We start from the raw sequence: 13,228 nt of genomic DNA on the forward strand, positions 1-13,228 counted from the left end.
CCTTTATCTGCAACTCCCCCACACCTACCCCCAGTCTTGAAGTAGGGTTACACCCAAAACATCAACTCCTGCATCTCCTGACGCTGACTGGCTTGCTGTGTTCTTCCAGCTTCCTGCCTGTCTGATCTTCGGGTAAGCATCCTCCAAGGTGGCCTTTGAGATACACAACAATGCAGAATTGCCGAGCTGAAACTGACAGCCAAGTTTCATACCCATGCAGATGGCCTCAACCGTGATCTTAGGTTCATGTTGTGCTACATGTGACCCCATTACATTTTTCTATATCTGTAAAATCTTCCTTACTGTCCTGTTTGGATACCATTACCTTGAAAAATTGTTATGATCTCTATCTTAATTAGTTTGCACAGTTTTGGAATACTTCTTATTTTGGTTAGACCCTCGGTATGTGACTCTTATACCTATTATGCTATTTCAGTCATTTGGTTTGTCTCCAGCACCACCTTATTTTTAATTTTTCATAATTATCTCTCTGCTTTATTTAATCAGATTATATGTCCTCCCTTCGCTTGTTATTCAGCTGTTGACACTTTGCTCACACTGTCTGACACTCTTGATGACCTGTAGAGACTTATTATTCAACTCTCCACTCATATCATTTGCATGGTTTTTTTGATTTCTCTGCCCATTGATCTCTCTGCCTATAAATTCTGTGTCTGTGTGCTGCTCTCTCACTTCACCTGGTTAAGGAGCAATGCTCCAAAAGATTGTGATTTCAAACAAATCTGTTGGACTATAACGTGGTGTCATCTGATTTATGTCCTTGTCCACCCAAGTCCAACACCGGCATCTCCACATCCTGATCTCAAAATCAACATTACTGAACCAGAATATTTGTTCATTTCCACATTGCTGGTGGTGGGAGATTGCCGTGCACAAATTGGCTGCCATGTTCTAAACATTACAGCAGCGACTATGTTTCCAACACTCTACTGGCTACATATGGCTTTAAGGCAGGATTGTGATAGGTGTTACATACAGGCAAGTCTTTCAGTTTAATTAAAAGGTGGAGTAGTACAGAACAAAGATAAATGCCCAAATAAAGTCTCACTTAAAAAGGAAGATCATGGGGTGGAAAAGTTCAGGACAAGGAGTCATAATCTTATGATCAGAATTAGGTCCAATTTGGTGGAAAATCAAGAGGAACTTCCCCACACACAATGCAGGTAGATAACTGCAACATTTTCACACAAATGTCTGCAGATAATGGTTTTATTGAAATGTTCAAAACTGTGACTAATTAAGTGCAAAATGTAGGGCGGAATGGAGAATAGGTGGGTGAAGATCAATCATGAACTTATTGAATAGTGGGAACAGGCTGAAAGACCTCCTGCTGTTCCTATATTCCTTGGATAGGTGAAAGCTTTCTGCACTACGTGATGGGAATTGATATCCAAGTCAAGCAAAATAGTCACTGTGATAATAGATTCAAGTCACAGAGGACTCATCTTAAATTTGGAAGTTATAGGATATGGTAACAGGAGAGGCCCTGAGGCAAATCCTTAGGTGGGTTTGTAAAGCAGACCAAGAGGAAGTTTGAGAGATATAAGAGGAGGGGGAGCAGCTAAAATCATGTCAAAAGATGTAGGTTATGTCTTAATCCATAAAGTTTACTTATTTTAATTTTACACCAAAGTTACATACGGACATGAGCTACAATTTCAAAACCAAACGTTAGCTAAACTCATCAAAAATGTATCGCCTGCTCTGTTTATCTAAACATAGAGTACAATGGAAAACAGGAAAGGGAAGAAAAAGATTACATTTACAGCTTTCATAAACAATGGACATCTCAAAGTGTTTTATAGTCAGTGAAGAACACTTGAAGTGCAGTTATTGTTGAAATGTAGGAAACATTCCCACATTCACATATCAAGATCTGACAAACAGCATTGCAATAGTTGCCAGATAAAGTCTTCTTTTGATATGTAGATTGAGGGACAAATATTGGTCAGGGCATTAGGGAGAACTCCCTGGTCTTCTTCAAAATAATGCCATGGGATCCACCCAAGCAGGCTGATGGGCTTGGGTTTAACATCTCATTCAAAAGACAGCACCACCTCATTACTGCACTGAAAAGTCTGTCTTACCTAAATGCTCACATCCTGGATGGGACTTGAATCTGGAAAGCTGAGTTAGACAGAAAACTTCTGGCAACTGAGCTGAAGTTGATACTCAAGGAAAGAACTGACATAGTTCTTTGCTCATTCTGCTCCTGTTTGCTTCAATGTAAGGAATGTTTTAAAGAACAATTCACACGATCATTTCCAATGCATCTTCCCAATGCTTAGGATGGGCAGAATTCTAATTGCAAAATACTACAAACTTCATTATAATCCAAACATGTTGCCCTGTGGTCGAAAAGTTTATTAAAACTGCTTCATTCTGGAGAGTGCAATAATCTCCTTAGATATTGCACTAAACCAAAAAGTGGATTATTCACAGATAATGTTGAGAGGTAACTTCAGACAGCTGGTTAGATTAAGGAATGAGAATGGCTTAAGTTAAAGATTTTCCCTCTATTACATCTATTGCCAGACATAAGCACCACAGTGTCAAGATTATATCAATCCAGGCTAAGCTTCTTTGTTATTCCCAAGACAGTGCTGTAACACAGCCTGAGAACCATTCGTCATTACAGACATGACATCTCTGTTTTTCTCAATCTGAATGCTGCAGACCTGTGATTTCTGAGCTGAAGGCAGCCTCAAGTTGCAGATTTGCAATCACCCGTTAGCAAATTGCAGACTTCAGACTCATTTCTCTGGCGGTGCTAACAGCAATCTGTCAGGAATGACTGATGGGCACTATCTGAGATTAGGGTTGCCAACTCTGATTATATGTATTCCTGGAGGAATGATCATGAGACCTTTGATCACATGATACTCACCATTATCAATGTACTGCAGACCCTGGCTCATCACGCTCATTATACAGCACTACTAGACAAGAGGCTTCTGAAGGATCCTAGCACTGTTGCCATGGTGAGCAATCCTTTCAGAGAACAGAATTCCCATCTCCAACAATGCCTTAGCTTAACTTGTGGAAAAGAAAAAAAATCAAATTCATGCAGTGGGCAAAATATCCCAATACCAACAAAATTTTCATGGGATATCATACAGCAAATTCTGAGTTGGCATTTTATGTTAAATCCTCAAATATTCCCATACCCCTGCCCCCCTTTCAAATAATTGTTAACACAATAATAAAGCAAACTTCAAGCTCCACTTTTACATTAATCCAATCTCTCAAATCCCCTGATATACAGTATGATCAGTAAGCAGACTGTCAGGAACTTGTTCACTCCCATCTTCCACTGTGGAAATCCTCAATACACATGGAGACAGGAAAGGCCCAATCAAAATAGGAACTTACTGCAATTACCAGTTACTCTAACCAATCTCAATATCAAAACAAAGGTTTTGTTCGGCAAATACATTAGCAATTATTCTTTCCTGGGAAATGGGCATTGCTAGCTGGGCAACATATATTGTTTATTCCCTGTTGTCCTGCAGAAGGTGGTGATGAGCTGCCTTCTTGAATCACTAAAATCCATTTGATGTAGGTAGATCCACAATGCAATGAAGGGAATTACTCACCATGGAGTCCTAGTTTCCAACCTATTTTTGAAACAGTATTTATATGGCTGGTCCAGTTCTGTTCTGGTCAAGGTTTAGCCACAGCAAGTGGGTGATTCAGAGATGGAAATGGTAATGAAGGACCAAGAAAGGTATACAGACTAAAACCACAGATCAAGCTTGTTTAAAAATCATAGGATGAATAATAGAAGGAAGACATTTTGCTCAACATACCTGTAGAGGATCAATTTAGTTTCATTCCTTTGAACTGTCCCCATAGAGTTGCATTTTTCTCCCCTTTAAAATGATAAAGCAGAACTGCTTTGACAAGCAGAATGGCCTACCCCGTTCCTTAATACATTAACAAAAACTTTGCCTTCAAAGGAGAAGTGGAGGGAGTTCAGCTTTTGCGCCTAGTTAGATGGTTTTTAAAATTATCTTCAGTCAGTTGGTGGGCAACAGAAAAAGAAGTGTTTAGATTAGAGTAGTGCTGGAAAAGCACAGCAGGTCAAGCAGCATCCGAGGAGCAGGAGAATATGAGTGGTCATTCAAGGTGTCACAAAAACATGCAATGGAAAGAAGATTCATGACTGCTGCCCAGGGGGGCACGTTTGATTCTGAGAGGTCCTGGAATAATCTTGGAGTGTTGGCAACTTTGTAGAAAGAACATTACAGCACAGGAACAAGTCTACACTGGCGCACAATGCCTTTCTCAGCTAATAATTTTGCCTGTATGTGGTCTGTATCCCTCTATTCTCTGGCTGTGCATGAATCTGTCAAGAAGCCTTTTAAATGATGCTATTGTATCCATCTCCTCTGGCAGTGCATTCCAGGCACTTACCATCCTCTGTGTAAAACACTTGCCTTTCACACCTCCTTTAAACTTTCCCCTTTTTACCTTAAACCAACGTTTCCTAGTAATTGACAGTTCTACCCTGGAAGTATCCATTCTATCGATGCCTCTAGTAATTTTGCAAACTTCTGTTAGGTCACCCCTCATCCTTCAATGTTCAATTGAAAAACCTGATTTAAACTAAATTATAACCCAGTTCCGGGGTAACTTTGAGCAAATCCAGGTGGTGTAAATCAATGCTCAAGGCACAAATCTGGCTTATTCCAGATGAATTTATTTTTAAAGAAAGTGGGGGAACCATTGAAAACAGAATTGCCATCACAAATCAGAAGAAGAGATTAAAGTCCTTCCAATCAATTGCATCTTTGGTCCACTCATTTGGTCTTATTTTCCTACTTCTAACAGCAACAATACATAAGTAAGCAGCACACCAGGATAGCAAACACATAATGGAAGACAAGCCATAGAATCAAAGTGTCATAGAGCACAGAAACAGACCCTTCGGCCCATCATGTCTATGCCAACCAACATCAAACATCCCATTTACTTGCAGTTTGTCCATAGCCTACCACACTCTGGCAATTTAAATGCTTATCTGGGTGCTTCTTAAATGTTGGAATGGTACCCGGTCCCCACCACCCTCTGGGTGAAAAGAAAGTTTCCTCAGATCTCCTCTAAACAACTTACTCCTCACCTTAAACGTATGCCCTCTGCTCTTCGACATGTCTGTCATGGGATAGAAATTCTCATGATCTACTCTGCCTAAGTTTCTCATGTCTCAATAGGCTCCCCCCTCAGTCTTCTCTGGAAAACAAACACAACCTATCCAGGCTCTCCTCACAATTGAGACGTTTCATCCCAGGCAATGTCCTGGTGTATCTCCTCTTCATCCTTCTGATAGTGTGGTAACCAGAACTGCACATAATATTCAATCTGTTGCCTACCCAATGCTCTTAAATTCTACACTCTGACTAATGAAGGCAAACATACCATATATCTTCTTCACTGCCCTGTCTGCCTGTGCTGACATTTCCAGGGATCTGTGAACTTTTATATCAAGGTCTTTTTGTGCCTTAGTAGTCCCTCAGGACGTATCATTCATTGTGTATACCTTCCCTCATTAGACCTGCCAAAAATGCATCACATCACAACCTATGAGAATTACATTCAATCTGCCATCACTCTGCCCAATCTACCGGATGATCAATATCAGACCAGACACTGATATTCAATTTTCATGTTATCTGCAAACTTACTAATCATATCTTCTACATTCACATCCAGGTCATTAAAGTACACAACAATCAGCAAGTGGCCTTACACCAATCCCTGTAATACACAGCAGGTCACAAGCTTCAAGTCATAAAAACATATCTCCAGCATCACCCTTTGCTCCTATTTAGACCATAAGGCCATAAGGCATAGAAGCAGAAATTAGGCCGTTCAGCCCATTGAGCCCTCTGCCATTCAGCCCTCTGCCATTCAATCATGGCTGATAAGTTTCTCAACCCCATTCTCCCACTTTCTCCCCATAATCCCTGATCCTCTTGACAATCAAGAACCTATCTATCTCCATCATCAATATTCTCAATGACCTGGCCTCCATAGCCTTCTGTGACAATGAATTCCATGGATTCAGCACGCTCTGGCTGAAGACATTTTTTCCTTATCGCTGTAAATTTGTAAGCCAATTTTGGATCCAGTTTGCCAACTTGCCTTGGATCCTATGGGCTCTTACCTTTTGGACCAACCTTCCATTTGACACCTTGTCAAAGCCTTACCGAAATCCATGTAATGTGCATCAAGCTCTTGAAAACCTTTCAGCAGTATTTTGTCAATGCTCAGACAACATGTTTCTTAAAACTGCAACAATAGCATTTTCTCTCTTCTGGTGTTAGACAAATTAGGATAGAACTTAGCTTCAAGGGAACAGAATATTGTTTCAGGCACAGTGGGGTGTGTGTTGCAGGTGGGGGATGCAGTGGGTGAGGACAAAGAACAGGTGGAAGTAGTACTACCACACGTTTCATTCCAGTGCCAGTGTGAGTTTCTACCCAGCTACTGGTAACTGTTCAGATATAAATCAATAGTTTGCAAAGCACATTTTAAATATCAATAGCTTATATCAGTACCATTAAGGCAGTAAATATCCCAAAGCTCTTCATGGATATGTCATGAAATAAAATATAACATCATGTCACATAAATTGATTATGGTCAACTCAGCAAAAGCTTGGTTAAAGAAGTAAAGATTAGAGAGGGATAGTAAGGTAGAGAAATGGATATGTTTGGTGAGGCTATTCCCCAGTTTAGGCCTCAGGCAGTTAAAAGCACAGCCGCCAGTGATGGAGAAATTGAAACAAGGTAAACATTAGAAGCCAGACTAGGCTTGGGTGACTAATATGTGGAGTTTGCATGTTCTCCCCACGTCTGTGGGTTTCTAGCAGGTACTCCAGTTTCCTCCCACATTGCAAAGATGTACAGGTTAAGTGGATTGGGCATGGGAAATACAGGTTTATGTGAGAAGGAGAGGGGTCTGGATAGGATGTTCTGCAGAAGGACTATGCAGACTAAATAGGTGTTATGCCTCTAACTGCACTGTAGGAATTCTGTGATTGTATTCTATGATTCTAGAGAATCGGTGACATCTCAGAGGTTTATAGGGGGTTGGGAGTGATTGCAGACACAAGAGTAGTGAGATGCAGGAGGAAAATGGGATTTGTTTCCTTTATTATTTCGAGTCTGTTCAAAGATATTAATTTCAACTTTGAGTGTTAAGAGTAGAGGAAGAGCTATAAATACAACTGATTGTTTTACCTCTCTGTTGAAGTCAGAGCTGAAAATTAGGAGAAATGGACAATCAGGAAAGAGTACATCACTCATCTTACGTTATTTCTCCAAGTCAAAATTGTCCCAAGAAGATGGTCAAGAGTTTATATTGTATCAGTGAATATAGATGCTGAGCAGTTTTCTTTCACTTTTCTCTAACATTTCAGGAGAATGCAACTTGTATTGATCTCTATACATTTCACATCATTGTAGATATGTCCCTAATCAACCTGCTGGCAGAGGTGTATTGTACACCTCTGGAGTAGGTTGGACCTGAACCTAGGTTTCCTAGCTCAGAGGTAGGGAAACTACCATTCTGCTGGCTCATCTTAACACTGCCTTATGCCCAATGTTGCTTATCGGGAGCTCTCAGAAATTTTGCTGGGAATTCTAAACAGCATAATTACCTCATTATCTCCTTCAATTTAATCTGAACATTCATTTCCTTACAGACAAACAAAAAGAAAAGGGGAATAAAGGAGTGGAGGATAGTGTGTATGCTGCCATTCATATCCTCGACGTGTGTGGGTCCTTTAAGGGCTTGCTTGGTCTACAACGGTAGCTGCTTTCAGCTATAATGTGAAGAGTCTGTAGTTTATTGTTTCTTTGCAATGATTTACATGATATAATAGGCTCTACATTACTGCAGAGACTGTTGAGTGAACCTTGCCTTGGCTCTGGCTCCCATAAGATCCTACTTTACTATCCCACCAATTCCTCATGACATCTTTACACTGGGTGGGGCCGATTGTGCTCAGTCAGGTATGAACTCTTCCAAACCTTTTCTGAGCCATATACAACAGAAGGTTACACTGACAATATGAGATAAAGAGGAAGTTTATATGCAGCATACATGTAGGTTTCAATGTTGACTGCTTGGCAAATGACCAAATGTACGTGAGAACAAAGCAGCCCTACTAAACAGGCAGAATGTTCAATTCCCAGTCTGCAAAGTCAGCAGAAATCGTCAATGATTTTTAATACAATTAGAGAATGACGAAAATGTTTTAAAATTATACATTATTCATTACAGAAGCCTTAACATGGCATTGTTGATATGTCTGGAGAAAAAAGGACATTGAAAGGTTCTAGCTTTTTTTATATATTGGGAATTAGAATGAAAGACTAACCAAAAAGGCTTTCCCTTGATTCATTGGTGAAGATTTCACTAGTGCACTTAAGGCAGGAGAATAAAATCAGATAATGAATTATTCACCAAGGTCAGTATTAATGGCAAGGTAAAGCTTTTTCAGTATATATTATTCATACAAAAAAGTCTCCTAGTTACAGATTAAGTGCATCATGCTTGAATGAAGAACACACATTGTACGATAGCGAATTGCTTTTAATTCTCGTCAGCAAATGCAGCTTTCCCTCTTTTTAGAACCTTCTTTTGCGCATCAAGCTGTAGACTTTAAAGTCAAAACAGAATGTGACTTTATAATTAAGGGTCCTACTCCCTACTCTTCCTGCTTCAATCACTGCAGCACTAATGCCCTTTGTTTTCAAAGTCACCAGTTACCAACAAGCTTCAAGCCATTTCCACACTGAAAGTGTGAAGCAGTGAAAATGTGGAAAGTACACTTTAAGGAAGTGCCCAGCGAGTGCTCATGGAGTTAAGCCCAGATCAAGCATATGTCCATGCTTTGTTCTAACTTTTCTCAAAAAATGGAGCACCTCACTTGGAGTTGAAGTTAATTCAGATGTGGATGGACTTGGCCAACAAGATGGTGAGTTGCACATCTCGGCACATTTCAATATCTGACAGAAAGTGTGACTGTTAAGACAGATTCATAGTGGAATTATCAGCTAATTTATTAATACTCATTAAAAATTTCTCATAATAGAGATCTTCAATATTCAACACACCATGGTGAGACAAAATCAAATAAAGGACCGACGCAAACAGTATAATGTGCAAACCAATGCCATGGTTTGAAAGGAATTGGTGGGATAGTAAAGTAGGATCTCATGGGAGACAGAGCCAAGGCAAGGTTCACTCAATAGTCTCTGCAGTAACAAAGAGCCTATTATAACATGTAAATCATTGCAAAGAAACAATAAACTACAGACTTTTCACATTAGACCTGAAAGGGGTGACCCTTGTAGGCCATGCAAGCCCCGAAAGAGCAAGATGCACTGAGAAATGACACATTGGACAGACTCTGACTTGCTCTGCAGATTTTTATTTGCCCAATTTTCTGTCTCTTTGACCTGAAGAAGCTTGAATTTCTTTGGATAATGCCTCACAGTTTCAGAAGACCTTCCACAATGCCCAAACGACCATTGCAAGAAAGCAAATATGGACAGCAGCTTTCGTTGGATTATTAAAACATTGCTACAGGGTCTGGAAGCTAGCAGCTTGGCTACTTTAGATTCTACCTAAGAGTCCAGTAAAACAGGTGACACACACACACACACACACACACAAACACAAACACACCTCAATATTTTGCCTTGTATCCCTCCTTGGGATTTGCATGGAGGATGATGTTGAGCACCAGAAATCAGGTCATACCCATAGATCTTCAAACAGAAAGAGGTTATGGAGGCCTTCACAAAGGATCTATTATCAAGCCATATCATCTGCTGCAGTCAGTTGAAGGGAGGGATCAAGGATTAGTTTTAACAAACAAGAAGACTTGCATTAATATAATGCCTTTCATGACATCAGGGCATCTCAAGCACTTTTCGACCAATGAACTACCTTGCAAGTATAGTTGCTGTTGTGAGGTTGGAAATGCCATGGCAAACTTGCACGCAGCAAGCTGCCACAAATAGAATGTGGTAAGGACCAGAGAATTTTTTTTTTAGTGATTGCTGATTGATAGGTAACTGTTGGCCAACACAATTTAATTTCTTTGCTGTTTTGAAGTAGTAACATGGGATCTTTTACATCCAAAGATGGCTTCGGTTCGACAACTAGTCTGAGAGGATGGCACCTCTGACAATATAGTATGCTGTGTGTACAGCACAAGAGAGCCAGCCAAGAGATTTGTGCTCATGTCTCTGGCGTGAACCTCAAATGTGACACAGATACAACTATGTCACCAAATGAGCTACAGCCAGCGTGAAAGCAGAGCAAAGAACAATCATTGATGGCAAAGGGTGTTGCAGTTTGACATGTAGAGTGTGACAGGCAGGCGAAATGGAAGGAAATGAGGAAAAAGTGTCAAAGCACCCTGCTTGACAATGACCTCTCTCCCCTCTATTGGTCCTCACCTGGCCATGACTGTCCTCCTTCCGGTCATATCATATATACCTATGAACATTTGAACATACCAGGTCACAGTTGGTTACTCGACTCCATGAGCCTGCTCCACCATTTATCATTATGATTTGGACAATCACCTGGTGAAGGAGTGGTGCTCCGAAAGCGAGTGTGCTTCCAATTAAACCTGTTGGACTATAACCTGGTGATGTGTGATTTTCAAATTTATCATTAAGGCTGAGCTGATTGTATCCTCAAATCCATATTCCTCCCACCCCTATGGCTTTCCAAACTCTTGCTAACCAAGAATCAAACTACTTCTGTCATCAAAATATTCAAAGACTCCATTCCCACAGCTTCTTGAAGAAGAATGTTCAAAGACCTACGACCCACTGAGAGAAAAAAAAGTCATCCTTATGTCAGTCTTAAATGGACAACTCCTTAATTTTTAACAGAGTCATAGGGCTGTAAAGCACAGAAACAGATCCTTTGGACAAACTCATCCATTCCAACCAGATATCCTTACTTCATCTAGTCACATTTGCTAGCATTTGGTTCATATCCCTCTAAACCCTTCCACCCATCCAGATGGCTTTTAAATGTTGTAACTGTACCAGCTTCCTCTGGCATATCATTCCATATGTGCACCACCCTTTGTGTGAAAAGATTGTCCCTTAGGTCTCTTTTAAATCTTTCCCCTCTCACCTTAAACCTATGCTCTCTAGATTTGGATTCCCATATTGTGTAAAAGACCTTGGCTAACACCCTATCCATGCCCCCCATGATTTTATAAACCTCTATATGGTCACCCTTCAGTCTCCGATGCTCCAGGGAGAACAGCCCCAACCTATTCAGCCTCTCCCTATAGCTCAAACCCTCCAATCCTGCCAACATTCTTGCAAATCTTTCCTGCACCCTTTCAAGTTTCACAACATCCTTCCTATAGTGTCTCCAGTTCTAGACTATGCCATAAGAAGAAATATTCTCTCCAAATCTACCATGTCAAGACTCTTTAGGATTATTTACTTCAAATCAAGTCACCTCTTATTGCTTTACCCTCTAGTAGGTACAAGCCTAACCTGCCCTATCTTTCCTTATAAGACAGCTGTCTCATTATAAGTATTAGTGTAGCAATCCTTATCTGAACTTTTTCCATCATAGGTACATCCTTCCTTAAATAAAGTGACCACTACAGTACACAGTACTCCAGATATGGTCTCACTAGTTACCTCATAACTGAAGCATAAACTCCCTATTTTTGTATTTGATTTCATATACAATTCCATATTGTAAAATTATTAATAAAATTATGTCCAGTATGCTTTTTTCCACAGGAAAAGGATATATTGATGTACAATCTTTGCCTTCACAAAAGGTACTGTTTAGTGGCAGAGTAGGGAGATGTTTGGAAAATGTCCTATCACAGCCAACTAGTTGGGGTATGGGTGCTAAAATGAGTATTGTAATAGTACTGAGTCTGGAATGAATTGTGGTCCAACAATCATAGGAGAGTGAAAGTAAATGAAGGAGCGAAGTATTACAGCATTTGAGCCTGGAGGTGTGAGCAAAAAGTAAGAGCTCATACCTTAGAGAGGTCATTGAAGTTGTTCCACTTTTGCAGGTATGACATGGAAGGCAAGCTTGTGGTACTGATCTCTTCAATAACCTCTTCTCAATAGCCCATAACTTTAGTCAGCCCTTAGGTTGACTAGAATCTCCAAAGCTGGATTCGGAAACCTGAATGTCTTGGTTGCATCTTTGCCAGATATTTTCTTCAAACCCCTGGTCTGTTCCCTTTGAATTGTCTGTCTACTCTTAAGTGGTAAAAAAACTGCAGATGCTGGAATCCAAAGTAGGCAGGGAGGAGGCTGGAAGAACACAGCAAGCCAGGCAGCATCAGGAGTTGGAGAAGACGACATACAACTGAAACGTCAACTTCTATATATACTATACTCCTATACTCAATGCTCTGACCAATAAAGGAAAGCATACCAAATGCTTTCTTCACTGTCCTATCTAACTGCAACTCCACTTTCAAGGAACTATGAACCTGCACTCCAAGGTCTCTTTGTTCAGTGACACTCCCTAGGACCTTACCATTAAGTGTATTAGTCCTGCTCTGATTTGCTTTTCCAAAATGCAACACCTTGCATTTATCTAAATTAATGCATCTGCCACTCCTCAGCCCATTGGCCCATCTAACTGCGATCCCATTGAACTCTGATGTAACCTTCTTCACTCTCCATTATATCTCCAATTTTGGTGTCATCAGCAAGCTTACTAACTATACCTCTTATGCTCACATCCAAATCATTTATATAAATGACAAAAAGTAGTGGACCCAGCACTGATCCTTGTAGCACACCACTGGTCACAGGCTTCCAGTCTGAAAAACAACCTTCCACCACCACCTTCTACCTTCGAGCCAGTTCTGTATATAAACGGCTATTCTCCCTGTATTCCATGAGATCTAACCTTGCTAATCAGTCTCCCATGGGGAACCTTGTTGAATGCCTTACTGAACTCCATATAGATCATATCTACGGCTTTGCCCTCATCAATCTTCTTTGTTGCTACTTCAAAAAACTCAATCTAATTCGTGGGACATGTTAATGAATAGATTCAAAGAATTACACAACACAGAAGGAAAACACTTAATCTATTGCTATGTCTTTGAAACAGCTATCCAATTCGTTTCACTCTCTTGTTAGCCCTGCAGACATTACCCCCTTCAAGTAAT

This window comes from Chiloscyllium punctatum, chromosome 5, assembly GCF_047496795.1.
Source record: "Chiloscyllium punctatum isolate Juve2018m chromosome 5, sChiPun1.3, whole genome shotgun sequence".
Classification (NCBI taxonomy): Eukaryota; Metazoa; Chordata; class Chondrichthyes; order Orectolobiformes; family Hemiscylliidae; genus Chiloscyllium; species Chiloscyllium punctatum.